At 40.3% G+C, this 17,046-nt stretch overlaps 1 long non-coding RNA gene across 1 annotated transcript; it reads left to right on the top strand.

The window, feature by feature from the left end:
* The first annotated feature begins 10,501 nt into the window (after positions 1 to 10,501).
* Positions 10,502 to 16,682, top strand: LOC110014969. Its single transcript, XR_002290013.2, has 3 exons — positions 10,502 to 11,798; positions 12,274 to 12,409; positions 16,242 to 16,682. It is a non-coding gene; the product is annotated as an uncharacterized LOC110014969 (long non-coding RNA).
* Positions 16,683 to 17,046: the final 364 nt, after the last annotated feature.

Below are 17,046 nucleotides of genomic sequence, written 5' to 3'. Positions count from 1 at the left end.
TCCCGACACCAAAACCCCCGCCGTAGGAGCCAGGACCCCCAACACCTGCACAGTATGGCAGATAGATGGAAAAAAGCCCGCCGAGCAATCACGTCTGCCACCCAGGCCAGGGCCAGCAGGCCCGCTACAGGGGCCCCCAATGCCAGAGATCAGGGAGGCACAGGGCAACAGAGAGTGCAGAGCTCCAGCCCGGACGGAAGAATAATCCCCCCTGCCCCGCCTGGGTAGCCCCGCCCCTGGAGAGTACCCCCAGCCCAGATGAGCAGCCCAGCACCACCACCTAGGAGTTCTTAGCTTCCCCCAACCCCAGACACGAGCCAGGGTCCCCCAAGAGAGACCCGCCTCATGCTCCAGGCAGTCACCCACCCCGTTCCCATGGAAGAGATCAAGGCATGGGCCAACACCCCAAGAGAAGTCCGGGTCCCTCAAGGAGTGTTGTAAATATGGCCCGACCAGGCTCACCCACTGTTGGAATTTGGAGGGGGCCGGCACTTGAGGGCAAGGACAAGAACCCACACGACAGGGACACTGACACCCCCCAGCTCAGATGTGATCCCCGGCTCTTGGTATTGCCAGAGAACTCGGGGATCCCTCTCCCTACGTGGAGTGAGGGCTGCCGGGCCCAGGAAGCCAGCACCCAGGGAACACGGCCGCCGTTGCAGAGGGCTTGGGTACCCCAGCCAGGGATGGGGTAGAGGACAGAAGATCAGAGGTCCCTACTTCCTTGTATGTGTATTTGTGTGTACGCCTGTGTGTTGGAGTTTATATTTTTGAGGGGTAAAGGGTGTGTGTACTAAAGGGTGCAGTTAAAATTGGCGGGTAGGGCACTGAGAGGACATCTCCTGCTTGCTCACAGTGATGTCCAAGCAACCCCCTCTACCAAGGGTCCTACACGTCTAAGGTGCAATTATAACCGAGAGAGGAGGGGCCTGTATCCATGCAGCAACCGAGGGAGAGTGATCACTGCCAAGTGGCTCCTCCCCCTGAGAAGCATCCCCCCTCCCGGAAACAATATGGTCCTTGCAGTCCTTGATTGCTGCGGACCATACCAAGTGGCATAACAAAGTGTACATTTGGCTTACCGGTAAGTCCTTTTAAAGTCCAGACAAAATATGCAGAGCCCTTTGTGGGGGTGGGGCGACATGTACATAACTTTTACTCGCCAAAACATTTACTTAACTTTACATAATGTATATAACACCTCCATGTAAAGCACACACACACTGCACTAATGTTGTGGGCTTGAAAGCTCTTCTGTCCCCATCTTATGAGCAGATGCAGATGGGGGAGTAAAACTGTATTTCTGAGGACATCATGGCCTTGCAACAAACTAACATTTCAGGACTGTGAGAATAATCTGAAATTTCAGCCATAAATGACAGACTTTCTGTAAATGTTTGTGAAACGGCATATATTATTTTACTTTACGAGTCAATGACAGGTTTGTAGATGCCAGAAATGCTGTAGACTGGGGAATGCAACTTTTTTCCCCAAGTTAGCAAATTTAATATCATTATTGGAAAGTTCTAGTATTTGCATTTTCAGTATTTCTCAAGTTGTTTTTTTATTTTTTTAATAATTTATAAGCATTTTCTCCTAATGTAAAATCTTATTTGGTAGCATATTTTTATTTTCTTTTATGCAAATAAATGTTTCAAAAATGAAATGAAAGACCCTGTCCATAGACCATTAACAAATTTGTTATTAAACAGCTTGATAAGAGAGGAATTTCCCAATGTGAGCAGAAATTCTCAAAATACCAAAAGTTCTTCAACCAGGATATTTATCAACTGGAAGCTAGAAGAGGAAGTCAACATAAAGTGACATTTACACCAGCAGATGTGACTGTAATTGGTCACCAGAGTCACAGGATCTCACAAATGCCTCCACCACTTCAGATCCTCTGTAGTTTCTTAAGTAGGAAAAACTGGTTCAGACATTTCCAAAAAGGATTGAGTTCCTATTCTTGTTCCAAGCCAGTTTTTTCCTGTGCATTGCAGGAACCCCTCCTGCAGGTGGCAGCAAACACTGATCTAAAGGAAAGCTTGAATCTACAAGTGTCTCGTTTTGCCAACAGTCTTTCAAGTAGAAAACAACAGGAATGAATATATATTTTTTAATCTGCACATGTAACAGAAAAGATTTACCATTTCCAAAAAACTGCAGTTAGCGTTTTACATGGTTAGATGGGGCAAATAGATTTTGATTTCATAAAAATGTTAATTTTGTCCCACAGCTGTTCTGTTATTCTATTTGTAAGTATCTTAACCCACCTCTGATAGTGTATCATGCCCCAATTTTAAGCATCAGTGATGACCCAGTGGTTAATGACGTGAATCTTCATCATGAGGGTTACTGGTTCAAGTCCTGCTAGGATTAACTCTCGGTGGGACCTCGGTCTTTGCTCTGAATTACAGCAGTACCAGCTCTGGTTGATCTGTGTCTGAGTCTCTCCCTGTACAAAGGCAAACACAAAGACTTTCCATTTAAACTTCCTTGCATGCTATTTTGGGAGTTTTATTTATTTTTTGCTAAACAAATCAAGACCAGTAGAAATATTGCTTCTTGTCTTATTAAAAGGAAAAGAGAGAAAATGATGCTAAAATGTATTCTAGTGTTTCCCACCTAGCTAATTAGTAAGCTAGTGTAAAATTAAATAAACAAACAAACAAAGCAAGAAGTGACTGATCTAAAGTTACTTAAGGAGGCAAGCACTGAGCTGAGTTTACATCGCCCTCGGAAATGTGCGTTCAAGCAACCACTTCCAATGAAAAGTCTATGAAAATGCGCTTCTTAGGCTTCCATGTTTTAAAACGCCCGCATTCACACATAGCTGTGCACTTTTTTAAGACCGTTTTCTGGCTCTGCGTACAAAAACCGTGACAATTGAACAGGCAATGAAGGTTAAACCAGGTTGAACTTCGATCAGAGACTTGGATTTGGTAGTGACACATGGATGGCGTCCCTTTTAACTTGCGGAAGGGCCAACAGCTTGAAAATTGATCACAGAGGAGAAATAAATAATTGCAGTTTGTGGTAGGCCGGAATTATGTGAAACCAAATCTTTCATATATTGGAATACACCTAAGAAAGAAAAATCCTGGTCAAGATTTGCGAGATTTGCATCGCTTCGGCTTTTCGCAGCAAACCTCTTCCAACTCTAGGTGGCGGGCATGAGCAAGTAAACAGTGGAAAAAGAAGAAAAGGTTTCTTACTTAAAGGCATTTTCAAGAACTTGGGTCAAATCCCTGGTGTGTTCGTAGCTTCAGACAAACTTAACCCTTTAAAGTTTCAAGAATCTTTACTAACCATTCCCCAGAATGTATTTTTGATCTTAGAAAACCATCATTGACATTAAGCTAATGGTGTTTCCGTATTTGTTGCATCAAAATGAGAATTATCTGACTGGACGATCAAAGCTGGCATTCTCCTGCTCTGGACAGGCAGAACAGGATGAGCTAAGAGGGAGGAAGGGAGAGAAGAAAAGAGAAGCGAAGTATCCATTTACACACTCAGTACTCTGGAAACAAGAAGAGAAGATCTGAGGCTTTACAGACTGGAGGAACTTCATATCCATGTCGTTTTGTTCTCACCAGATCCACGTTGCACCGGTGACACGCTGCCGAACAAAGAGGGATTGTGGCGGGGGGGAAGTAACGCCGGCACGCCAGCTTGCTCTCACACGGCTGTCAAACTGAAATCCTTTCAGTCCAAGAAGCGTTAGCATAATCCCTTGAAATTTCCCCCCTCCAGCACAGACACACATTTATGTACATTTAAGTCTTGGAGGGTATGTGAAAAAAATTCAAGATTCTGTCTGATTTCTCTGCAGTGTCCGGTCCAGCTGTTTGTCTCTTATTATTTCCATCACTGAAATGACTGAATAATTCTTGCTAACATCAAAAGCCAAGAAGCCAACAAAATAACTGCTAAATACTTATACAAAGTGTAAAGATTTGGTTTTTGGTGTCTTTCATTTCAGGATTTCTTTCCCTTCCCTTCAGTCAATGTGGTGATGGGAGGAGTGGTCATGTTTCTGGGGGCCCGTCTGCCACCTCTGCATTAAGGCATGAAATGTAAACTACATGCAGCAATGTTCATCATGCTCTAGCACTGTTTGAAGGGACCGAACAACAGGAAAACCTTTTTAACATTTATTCTGAAAATCAGAAACCTGAGAGCAATTGGTCACAGCTGACAGAGAACATCTGTGCTTTGTGGTTGAACGGCTGGAAGGCAGGTCACATGATCTTAGTTTCCATCATGAGCTGGTTGATGGTTCAGCACTGAGCAGTACAACTTTTATCACTGTTGATACTTTCACCACATGCAACGTTGCGAAGTATTTAAAAAAACCTCTAATACTACAGGTTATCATAGTTTTCAGTCATGGAGCAAGTCCCCACCTTCTCTTCCCCAAATTTACGAAAAAACACAAAGTGACAAAAGTTTTAGCTCTTCCAAAGACCACTGGAGGCTGGTGTTAGGAATTTATTATTGATGCCAAATTAAAGTCCCGTTCCAATAATTTTTTGATCTATCGTAAAATCGATCCCAGTGGTCTTTTATTTATCATTATGCAGTTTTTAGGCAAAAATCAAAAAGTGAATCGTTTTGTAAGACAGTTTTTGCAGAGTGGCAGCAGTATGACTGTGTTCGCAATCTCTCCCGCTAGCTTACAGCCTCTCACAACCCCAAGCTAACATTAGCTATGCAGCAATAATGTTGACCAGTATCAGTATGTTGATCTGTACAGTTTTGAGCCAGAGGAAGTCAGGGATCTATTTGTCTGCAAGTGGGTGCATTGGAATGGAGCGGATCAGGAAGGTTGTGCCCTGTACAGCGCATTTGTGACATCACAAAATAGACCTTTTTGGTCTGCTACTGATTCATCGAGATTTGAATAAAAAACAACAACTTAGAAACACAGTTTTAATCTTAATTTTCATGAAAAAATGATACAAAAACTTGTTAAAAACACCAAATACACCATTTTCTTTGGAGTGGGTCTTTAAATAGTCAAATTTACATTAAAAAATAAACTTATCTAAAGCCCGGTTTAAAAAATTACCTCAACCTGCCTCACCTCTCTGACGTTATCTCTCCCTACATCCCTCCCTGATGCCTAAGGTTGGCTGATCAGCTTCTCCTGGAGGTACAGAGGTCTAAGAGGAAGTGTGGAGGAGATCGACGTTTTTTTATCTGTGCCTCCGAAAGTCTGGAGCAATGCCGGTTAATAATCGTCATGCGTCCTCTCTGTCCAGCTTAAAACTAAGCTTAAAACCCATTTTTACAGCCAAGCTTTTCACCATCCTGACCATGCTCTGTTTTGTTTTTACTACTTTTGGTACTTATTTTTGTTCTTTTATTTATTTTATTGTTTTACTTGTTTTTTTTGTGCTTATATTCTATCTCTTAGTGTTCTTGGTGTTTTATTATATTGTGACAACCCATTGAGTGACAACAGAGAGGATCTTATTCAATAGTGAAGCCAATTAATTTATTTGTTATAATTAAAAAACAACAGAATTTTACATAAAGATTTCAATCCAGCCCTTTTCAGGGTGTACCCCACCTTTGCCCAAAGTTAGCCAAGACAGGCTCTGGTGACCCCACGACCATGAAAGGGATTCACCGGGTTAATAAGATGGATGGATAGATGGATGATGACTTCGGCCAAATCTGAATACTTCCCCTACTGCTTCTCCCTACCCCTACATTTAGCCCTCCAAACGGAGGGTGGTCTTTTAGCGCTATCCAGCAATGGATAGTGTTTGAAAGAGACATGACAAGATTGCAATGGGTAGAAGAAGGTTACAAGTGAGTGACGAGGATGGATAGAATCAGGAATGAATCCATTAGAGCAGGGGTCACCAACCCTGTGCCCGCGAGCACCCCTTGTGGCGCCCGCAGGGAATGCACCCAAAAAAAATGTTTTTCTTTTTTTTAATTGAAGTAAATTTTCAACAAACAACCACGGCATGTTTATCAATGACAACAATATCAATTCTGAGATAAAGGTATACAAAAAAAACAAATATGAAAACAAATATAACTTAAAAAATAATAAAGTAAGGATCTATTACAAAAGTTTAAACAGATCAAATAAATTACACAATGTCTGGGCGTTCTTATGATTCATGTAATGTAAAGATTTAGAGATTAGGTTGAGTAATCCAATAATGTGAAGTTTCACCTTTAAGAATTTACAAGTATGAATAAAATGCTTTGAAATTACAATCAGTACATTAATCAGAAAGTCCAGATTTTTGTCAATTAATTGTAATCAAATTTTAATTGTATAATTGTATTTTAATTGTAATTGCATTCCAATTTAAAGGGTTAATGATGATATTTTTGGATTTAAGCCAATTATGAAAAGAAGACCAAAACTTCTTTACATGCAAACATTCAAAGAAAAAATGTTCCACAGTTTCTAGATCATTTCCACAAAATACACAAAGATCGCTGTCCCAGTTAAAGCGAGAATGTTAAAAATGATTGGAAGGGTAAATATAATTTAACGGGAATGCTCCAAAAATAGCACTGCTCATATAGCAAATCAATATATTGTGGCGGAAGCCTTCAGCTTCTAAGACTCATGGGAAGTGGGGAATCTTGGTGTGTTAAATCGCTCACCATAAGTGAGGGAGCTGTGAGCAGAAGTGAGCTTAATGCTGTTTGGCTGGCAGTGGGGGTGTTCAAAATAAACAGACAGATATGATTTTCCGCTAACTTATGTGAGTGTCGTTTTCGACAAACCGGGGTTGTGTTTAACATGAGGCACGGGTAGCAGATTCAGACATGTCCAGTGGAGCTGCTTCTAAGTATGAGGATAGTAAATCAAGACTTGAGCGTAACAGTACCGGCCTGGATAGTAGGGGTGGTGATTCAGTGCTTGCTATTAGTAATTGATGCACTTTAGTTCTGCTATCGTGAAATATATGGCAGAGTATGGAACGACCTGAAACTTGCGAATCTGCGTTCCTCACACACACACACGCGCGCCTATGAGAAAAGGCGCGCGTGTGTGTGTGAGGAGGAGAGGGGTAGTGGGCGCAGGTTGCGAGGTGAAACGTCGCATTGCGCAACACCTGGATCATGGGGTGGCTTAAATGACTCAGCTCATTCTAATAATGTCATTCTTTACTAATTATTGCGGACATTTTCAATACTTGTCTGTATTTTCCATATACATTTATTTTTACGGTTGTTTAGTTGGTGATAGTTACTTATAAATAAAGACAGCAGGTAATGCAGGCTGGAAAACAGCTGCACTTTTTCAGACCATAAATAAACTATAGATCATTTGTTTATAAAAGTATTGAGGATTTTGGAGGATTTTTACTGTTGGTGTTGCACAAAATTAGAAAAATGCCAAATATTTTTGGAGTAATCCCAGTGATGAGCTCTGTGATTTAGTTTTTAATGTTTTATGAGACCTAAATATGATTTTCACAATAACAGGTTTTTAAATAATCATATCCCTCTGATACGTTTCACAAAGGCACACACAGGACCAAAGACACACACACAGGACCAAAGACACACACAAGACCAGAGACTCTCACAGATCACACACCAAGCAGAAATAAACTTATTGCTAAAAATGATAACAGGAGTTGAGCTCTAAGAAAATGACAAAAGAGCAAAGAAAATGGAATAATTTGATTTATTATTTCTAATTATTAATATTTTCTGGCTTTGTTTGTTCATATTTGCATCATTTGACAGAATATATATATTATTCTGGATTAATATTCCTGTCTGTTTTTATTCACATTTATGTTTAAAAAGTTAAAATTAAGTTAAAGTTTTTTTGGTTTAAAAGTTCAGCTTTAGTGTGTTCAATAAATATTTATCTTGTTTGGCTGCAACTTAAAGTGTGTTTTGGATTTAGGCCCCTTCTGCAACTGACTTTGACCCCCCTGTAATACGAGTCTAGAAAATTCATGCATGTTTTTGTGTGTAAAATGAGCAAATAAAAATAGGGCACACAAAAGGAAGTCCTCAAATTGTGGGGTTTTTTTGTCTTTTCTTTTATTTTTTGGGGGGGGGGGGTTAGGAGGTTTTTAGTGGCGCCCTTCATACAACTTACTGCCCATGAAATAGCCTTCGGTCTCAAAAAGGTTGGTGACCCCTGCATTAGAGGAAACAGCTCATGTGAGAGGTTTTGGAGGCAAATGCACGGAAGCAGGCTGAGAAGATTTGGACACATTCAGAGAAGGAACAGTAATGATGTTGGTAAAAAGATGCAAAGGTTAAAGCTACCAAGAAAGAAGCCTTGAGGAAGCCAAAGAGGAAGTTTATGGCTCTAGAGGAGGACAAGAGGACGGTTGGCGTGAGGAAAGAGGATGCAGGAGGTAGGGAAATGAACTTCTGTGGTTTTAGAGTCACCTGTTGGTGGATTTTTTCAGTCACATGACTCCTCAGGTTCATCCATAGACTCTAAAAACAATGGACAAATCGAGGTGGGACGGCAACCATAGAAAATACCTTACCTCCGGCTCTCACAATATCAGGCCAAATCCCTCACCATTACTTTCTAAAATGGGTGGCGTCATGTTGAAACCAGTCGACCAGTTGACGATTGGTACGAGTTGCTCTGAGTCATCGTATCAATGGCAACTACTGTGGCTAAAAAGGAGTAAGCTTATTGTGAGTCCCCACCTCTTTCCACGCCTCCACCTCTTGACCTTTGCATTTCTATTGTCCATTTGCCATTGACTAAGAAATTGCACCGAAGTTGAATTTATGATAATAAATTTGCCTCATGGAAACAGGTCAATTTCAAAAACAACTTTATCGAAAAAAGGTTTTTGTGCTTGGAGGTGGTTTTTAAGGTGTATCGAAATGGACAGATTTAGCAAAACTGCAATGGAAACATTATTTTCGAATTAAATGAGTCACGTGACCAACAGCTCTGCCCCAGGTAGACAGTTTGCATCAATTTTTCTTAACTCGCTCAGGCTGCAGAGTTGCTGGAGCCCGAACCGGCTACTGTTGGGCAAAGGAGGGATACAGCTTGGACAGGTCGCAAGCCTGCAGTCGCTCCGCTCTGCTTGCTATGCCGGCACCCGGGCGGCTGGCTGGCCTAACACAGAGCGCCAGCCAGCCAGAGATCCTCTAAAAAAAGATCCTCTAGTTTGATTCTTGTTTTTATTTTTCCCCTCCAGAACTAATGTGTCACAGAAACATGGAAGTAGCAGAGGAAAGTGTTTTTTGCAGTGGGAGGGAAGCTACTAATGGGAGAGACCGAATTATCTCATGAACGTGGTTACCGAAGCTTTTGCAGAACATTTTAAAATAAATAATTCAGATTTCTAAACATCCTCCGTTTATTCCATGCATTTTAATTTAAATGTACAGTGGGGCAAAAAAGTATTTAGTCAGTCACCAATTGTTTAAGTTCTACCACTTAAAAAGATGAAAGAGGCCTGTAATTTTCATGATACCTATACCTCAACTATGTACGAAGCCCGTGTCCTGACATTAAAAAAATAAAATATATCTTATTCCCACGGATTAATATCTTGTTCCCACAAATTAATATCTTGTCTGCACGAAATAATATTCCGTTCCCACAAGATAATATTCCGTTCCCTGGAAATAATTAATTTGTGCGAACAAAACAATTATTCACGTCATAAGTCATTCATAAACACAGATATGCTCTACGTCCGGCCGCAAAAGCCGCTTTCAACAGTAACTTCCGTCTCTCTGTGACCCACATTCGTTCAAGAAAGGAAAAAGAAAAACAAGAATGATCAATTTATTATTGTCTCAATGAATATAAGAAAAATATAAGATTTATGATACCTAGGCTTGCTGCTTTGCCATACGATTCACCGGACCTAGCTCCGCCGCAGAGCTCTTTTGCTTGTCATGCCGGCGTTCGGGCAGCTGGCTGGTCGGTAGAGAGACAGCCAGCTGATATTGTAGTTTAGGGTCAAATAGGAATAATAATATTCAGGACTTGTCTTTTATTAACATACTCTTTAGCAGTCGCTTTACATTTGAAGGCTAGTAGGCTACATGCTAACTAACTAGCCAATCATTTATCATGTTATTCACGTCATAGACAGAGATGAGTAATAGTTGGATTTACAGCAGATACCTTCACAATTATGTCTGTGTGTGTCTCATTACATTGCATTGAAGACACGGAGGATGTTTAGAGATCAGATTTATTTATTTTAAAAAGCACAAAAGCATCGGTAATCACGTTTATAACAACCTGGTATGCTCTCCGTCCATCTTGCTGCAAAAGCCGATTTCTACCGCTACTTCTGTGTCTCTGTGAGCATTCAATAGGGGTAAAAATAAAAACAAGAATGATTGTTCTATTATTGTCTCGATGAAAATCAGAAAACTATAAGATTAGGCTAGCTGCTTCGCCTACTGATCATTCTTGCTTTTTTTTTTACCCCTATTGAATGCTCACAGAGACACGGACGTAGCGGTAGAAAGCGGCTTTTGCAGCAAGACAGAAGGAGAGCGTACCAGGTTGTTATAAACGTGATTAAAATATCTGTTTATTCGAGACCATTACCTTATGTTGAAAGTTAAACCAGGTCCAACTTCGACCAATCAGGGACGTGGTAGTGATGTATAGATGGCATCCTTATTAATTCACGGAAATGATTAAAAATTGATCATGGAGCAGAAATTAATTATTACGGTTTGTGCTCTGCAGGAATTTTATGACACGTCTTTTAAATATCCGAATAGAGGTTTGATAGAAATTTCACACTAAGCCTCTTCCAACTGTTGTCACATGTGTGAACACTATACGCTAAAAGCGCAACACATGCCCGACGTAAACGTAGCATAAAGACTATTTTTGGCTGCTGTCCTTAAAAAAACCCCCAAAAAACTCTAACTTTTTGTTTCTTAACGACAAAAAAACCCACAAAGACACAAACTACCACAAAGGTGATTGTAAAAAGTGTAAAGTAACATGAACACATACTTTGTTTTATTGATTTTAACCAAATGATAAATCATAAATGGAAGCCAAACAACAGGGAAGCTTCCCTCTAATGACAGACATTTGTGATGAATGTATTATTGAGCTGTCATGTTGCTCCTTCTCTGAATCTTTTTCTTCCTTAGAGGTGGAATAATTTTAGTTTTTTTTTCTACCATAGTTTGGGGGCTTTTCTGAGGCCAGCAGGGAACATATTGGCTGAGCTCACCAAGGTGTGCTAATGCCTGGTGGGCAAGTACTTTAAATGCTAATTCTCCCCGCCTTCCGTCCTGTACTCAAACATACCAGCCGGCCCGCTAACTACCTCTGAGCCAATCTCTTCATCCTCCTCCTCCTCCTCAGTCGCCGCGCGCCTGTTCCCCGCCGAGTGACCGCCACAAACAAACACAAGCACTCTGTCAAACTGCTAATCCAGCCGCCGCGCGCACAAACGCACTGTACGTGTCGTGTGCAGCCGCTCAATGAGCAGTCACGCGGCTCTGACACTTTTGAGGGAGCACACGAGAGGAAAAAACAGCGTTTTAGGCAGAGAGCCGAAAAAAGAGGAGAGGCCCAGCGTGCAGCTAATGGCCGTCCGGCTGACAGCTCCATCACGGACTTAAGCGGCCGCCTAGCTCGGCTGCTTTGCATCCGTCTGACAGCTTCGGCGCTTCTGCCTAAAAGGTAGATTATGCAAACGTTCGGTTCACTGGCCGCCTTCACCTCCAGCTCCACCCTGATGCTGCTCCACCAGAAACCCCCCTCCTCTTTCAGGTTGTGCCATCCTGGTGTTTCTGTGATTGGAGGCCTTCCCGCGGGGAGCCGACAGGTAATTCTGTCCACGTGTGATGAGACGTGAATAATCGGCCATTTTCAGCCTTCCGCTCGTCCTCCGGGTGATAATTAACCCCTTAATTCTGCCGGTTTGTTGAAAACTTCTGCAGCTGCTAACACACACACACACACCCACGCACGCACGCACACACACACACACACACACACACACACACACACACACACACATATTCACACACACATATTCACATACACTACTCTAAATGGAAGGGGGTACTCCCTCTTTAATTTCTGATTCTGAAGTTCCTAAAACATGTCAAACTTTAGGTTCTGAAAATGAACTTTTTAAATAAATGTTACTCTTTTTTTTTTAATAAACATGCTTAATAGTGTAAGTGATAGAACAAACACACACACACACACACACACACAAACAGGCTGCAGGTCAATTAAAGGCTGACGGTCGAATCAGGCAACAGTCCATTAAGTCGTCTGTGTGGCTGATTTAGAGGTCGGAACCCCGCAGAGATGCTCCCCTTCTCCTTCAGCAAGGACACATTCACGGCTGGAGTCCCGATCCTGCACCGAGGTCCTACGTGGAACCAGACAAAGAACCTGCAAGACAATGAAACCACAAGATGAGAGGTGAGACAAGCAATGATTAAAAAAAGGGTTCAAAACACTAGATATGGGGTCTGCAACCTTTCACAATGAAAGATTAATTTAGGCCTGTTTCTTTCAGAACAAATCTAGGAGTCTTATTTTACCTCTAAATTTGATGGTACTTTGGATTTATTATATTATTGCTTTTATAATAAATATGACTTTTATCTATTTTTTAATGAATACAAACAGAACTATAAAGACAAAGTAGCATTTTCTCAAAATCTGAAATTGTTTTTATTTTTGAAAGAAGCTTGTTTGACTTTCTTTCAAAATAATAGATGATCATCCCAGTGAAGCTAATGTCTTCCTACAAAAGGTTTTAAACAGCGCAAGACAAAAATGTTCTCATTATCCTCTTAGTTCCTACTTACTACTGCTGTCAACATAAACATTAATGCCATTGATGATTCAGTACAAATGTATAAAAAGAAAATACAAATATATACACTCTTTGCAAAAATTTAGAATATTGTGGAAATGTGTATTCATTTCCATAATTCCGTAAAAAAAACTTTCATTGAATATAAATTCATGGCTCACTGTTTTAATATATTTCAAGTATGAATTTGTCCATTTTTACATAAATTGAGGTTTTAGCTAATAAAACCCATTAAAACAGGAAATATTTTGTTTATCTTACTTCTAAGCCATGCATTTATAAACTAAAAATTGCTATTTTACTTTCTTTCATCCAGAGAGCCACTATGGAGAAGAAAAAGAGCCGCATGTGGCTCCAGGGGCTCAGCTTGCAGACTATGGCACTTTAGCAAAAAAAAAAACCCCACAAAACAACAGATATCCTTAAATAAAACACTGCGTGTACACAAAAGTACACAAAAATAAAATAGCCTCAAAAAACCCCAACAACCTCAAACAGAATCCTGACGTCCCTTTGAAAGGGAACTAAATGTCTGCAAACCCCGAAGGATAAAAGATAAAACGACCAACAGAAAGACATTAAATGAGAAGAAAAAAAACACATACAAATTCGGCATTGAATAGAAAAAACTAACCTGGGTCAACTTGTAATAACTTTAAAAAGAGACAAAACAACATTTTTTACACAAAAAATAAGAAATAAGAAATATAAAATGCCCAATGAGAGATTCTATTTATGCTGCATTCACACCTGTCAGGGGCGTCAAGTTTCAATGTTTAAACCAGTACAGTCCTGGGACATGACTTGGGCATCGGGCACGGCGACCCACGTCAACCAATCGGGGAGTCAGCTTTGGACACATGACGTTTTCAGTGACTCAATCAGCGGGGATCAAAACGAAATCCAATAGGGCGACTTTTTTCATGACTTTTTTTCACCCGGTGGGGCTGCTGGGCTGCCGGAGACTGTCCCAGTTACTGTTGGGCAAAGGTGGGATACACCCTGTTCAGCTCACCAACCTGTCACACAGTCCATGGAGCTGGACTCAATAAAACTCTCACTTTACTTTCCTCTTATCAATTGTGTTTTTTTTAATGTTGTGGACATAGGTGGAGAAAACTTCAGTCATTAATTCAGCCAGAATCCTTTGGATGAAGTCAGATATTTTAGGTCTAGTTAATGGATAATCGCTCAGTATTATCCACAATGCACTTTTTAATTTGAGCCAAGCTTGTAGGGACTTCTTCACCTTTTCTCACTTCTTAGCCGTATCCTTTTTCCCATGTATCCTTTCCTGGGGTGCAGCATGATCTGCTCCCATGAAGGATCATCTCTTTGTGAACACTTGACAAGCAAAGTTGGTCCTTTTTCTTTAGTTTGGGGATGTATGAAGCTTGGATATCCTGGTTTTGGGCACTGGGGATGCAGGTAGAGAGAGCATCTTTAACATGATCCATAGGATTCTGAGCAGCGAAATGAAGTCCAAGTGGCTAGGCCCCATTGACCAAAGTTTGCTTCCTCTAACTCAACAAAGTTCTGTTATAGCAATGGGACGAGACAAAGTGACGTACAAAATTGTCTCTCAAATGGCATGTGCAAATTTGTTATTTTTAAAAATGAAATCACTTAATTTTCTGCAAAAGTTTGAACTTTGAGAGTTAAACTAGAGGGAAAAGTTTGAAAATGTTTATGTGTGTCTGAAACATCTGTAACCCTACTTTGCAGATTTTACCTATCATGGGTTATCTTTCGAAAGATAAATGAGGGAACACTGTTAAGTACGGAGCCCATGACCTGACATGCGTAAAAAAAATTACTGATTCGATTCCCCAAAAACAATTGTGACATTTCACACACTACCATATTTTCAACCATAAATAATCTTATATGATTCATGTTACACATTATCTGTAAAAAAGATATAAAGCAATAATATCAATAAAAAATTTTTTCACATCATTGATGTTTCCATTGACTAGCGAGGTGATGGGTTATGCTGGGCGCCAGAAAAGAGACTACCCGACAAGTTTCTATTTCCGGTTCAGGTGTATTAATAAATAATCATTTGAAAAACTATTTTTTAAAGTCTCACTCCAATCATCTTTTCATCTATTTCAAAAGTGTTCCCAGTGGTCTTTTTAAGTATGATTTTGCCGTGTTTAGCCAAAATAAAAAAATCTAAATTGTTTTTCTAGGACATAGTTCTGCAGAGCGGCAAGAGTTTTTAGAAATTTGCCTTGCTAAGTTGTGGGCGGGACTGTTAGTACAGTGTAAGGCTGCCCCCATTTCCCATCATCCCTGTGTTTACACTCTCTCCTGCTAGCTCACAGCTGCTCACAACCCCAAACTAACATTACCAGTGCAATAAAAAGGGCGAGCAATATCAGAGATATCATACTGTTTTGAACCAGCTCAGACGAGGAAAACAAAGATGTTAATGGATAGGTCTGATATTGCTTGCCATTTTTGTAGCACCTCTAATGTTAGCTTGGGGTTGGAAGGGGCTAAAGCTAGTGGGAGAGAATGCAAACAAAGAGATGATGGGATATCAGGGGAGGCTTACTTCCACACCAACAGTCTTTGCCAGAAGTGAGTTTCTGATGAACGTCTACCGCGCTGCACAAAGATTGTATTAGAAAGCAACACAGGTTTTTCTAATTTGGCTAAACACGGCATAATCATGATTAAAATGACCACTAGGAACGCTTTTACGATAAATCAGAACATGATTGTAGCGGGACATTGGGTATTTTTTGTTAACATTAAAAATATTGATGTCATTTTAAAGTTATTTTAGTGACCTCTGTGAATTCCTTTTTTTTTAACAAGAGAGTACGGACTATTTGTTCCTTTTCGGACAGAGACAAGCAGATGAAAAGAAGCCACATTTTTTCTTTCTTTTTTTCTTTCTGTGGACAAACATTAAAAGATCTATTAAAAAAATAAATCTGCATCACAGTTTATCTGAATGTAAATTTCCTTTGGGGCAGTGTCTGTCTAAGGCCTTTAGCTTTTGTCTTCTGGTCTTTAGTTGGTGAAAGTTTCACTTGATTTTAAACGGAATTGTTCAAAAAGAGGAAAACAGTAAACATTTAGAAGCCTCCCTGTGGTCAGACATGGAACGGCAGGGGGGGAGGCAGGTTAATCTTACCTGGACCAGATGTTTCCTCACCCAAAAATTCCAGCTGAGGTCATGTTATTTCCTGTTGTGCCACCCCCTCCCCCTTTTCCTGTCGTTCTCTCTCTCTCTTAGTGTACATGGCTAGTAGTTGTCGAACAGCCAACTTTCTCTGCATTTATTCATGGGAGCTTCTGAAAGTTTAATAGTGCGGGTCCATTAATCTGCAGGTCTATTTTAAAAGCAAGAATTAAAGTTTCATCTATATTCCTCTGTCTCTCTGCCCTCTTCCCCCCTCTGCTTTCCCTCCAAAGCTGACGCTCTGAAATATTTATGAATGCTGAATCACTGGATGCGAGCAGGAAACTCTTCATCGCATCAGAGGGCAGAGAAGCAGCTTCCAAAAACCTCAGCCTCAGAAAAGAGCCCGTCTTTGCGAAACGAGAGCTCGTCAAGGTCGAAGTCTCATTCTGACTGTTGCACCAGGGTGAACGCTCAACAGCCACATCTTTTTCTTTTAAAGGGCTATGCAATCTTGTTTTTTCACATAAAGCTAAATACTCAATCATAAAGTGCTACCTACAGTGCTTTTTTTCCTATCACTTTTTAATGAACATTGTACTTGTTAGGGGTATAATGATTCATTTGAACAACCTTTTGATTGATATTATAATTTGTGGTTGCTGATAAAATTCATTCTTGTTTTTAGTTAATTTAAAATATCTAATTGATCCGAATGACTGACCTAAAATGGATTCAGGACATCTTTTGCCTAAAAATGCAATCGGTGTGACTCAGAGATAAATACCTGTGGGCTGAACAGTGCAGGTGAAGTTTTCCACATTCCTTGTATTTCTTGCAAGATAATCAAGTGTAAATTAAATATGTGTACAAACAAATAAGTAAACAAGAGGTAAATCCAATCACATTTTAGTTTCATAAAGTTCAGCCCACTGTTGTTTTTCCACATAAAAATAATACAAACATTATTAAAACATTCTACCACATGGTATTGTCACATGTCTTTCCACATCCATAGAAAACAACTCATTGAAGTCAATTCAGGAGCCATTTTTCCGACGCCATCATGTTGGGACCAGAAATTGTCAGTAACCAGTG

This window comes from Oryzias latipes, chromosome 4, assembly GCF_002234675.1.
Source record: "Oryzias latipes chromosome 4, ASM223467v1".
NCBI lineage: Eukaryota > Metazoa > Chordata > Actinopteri > Beloniformes > Adrianichthyidae > Oryzias > Oryzias latipes.
This window is presented reverse-complemented; position numbering and strand designations above follow the sequence as displayed.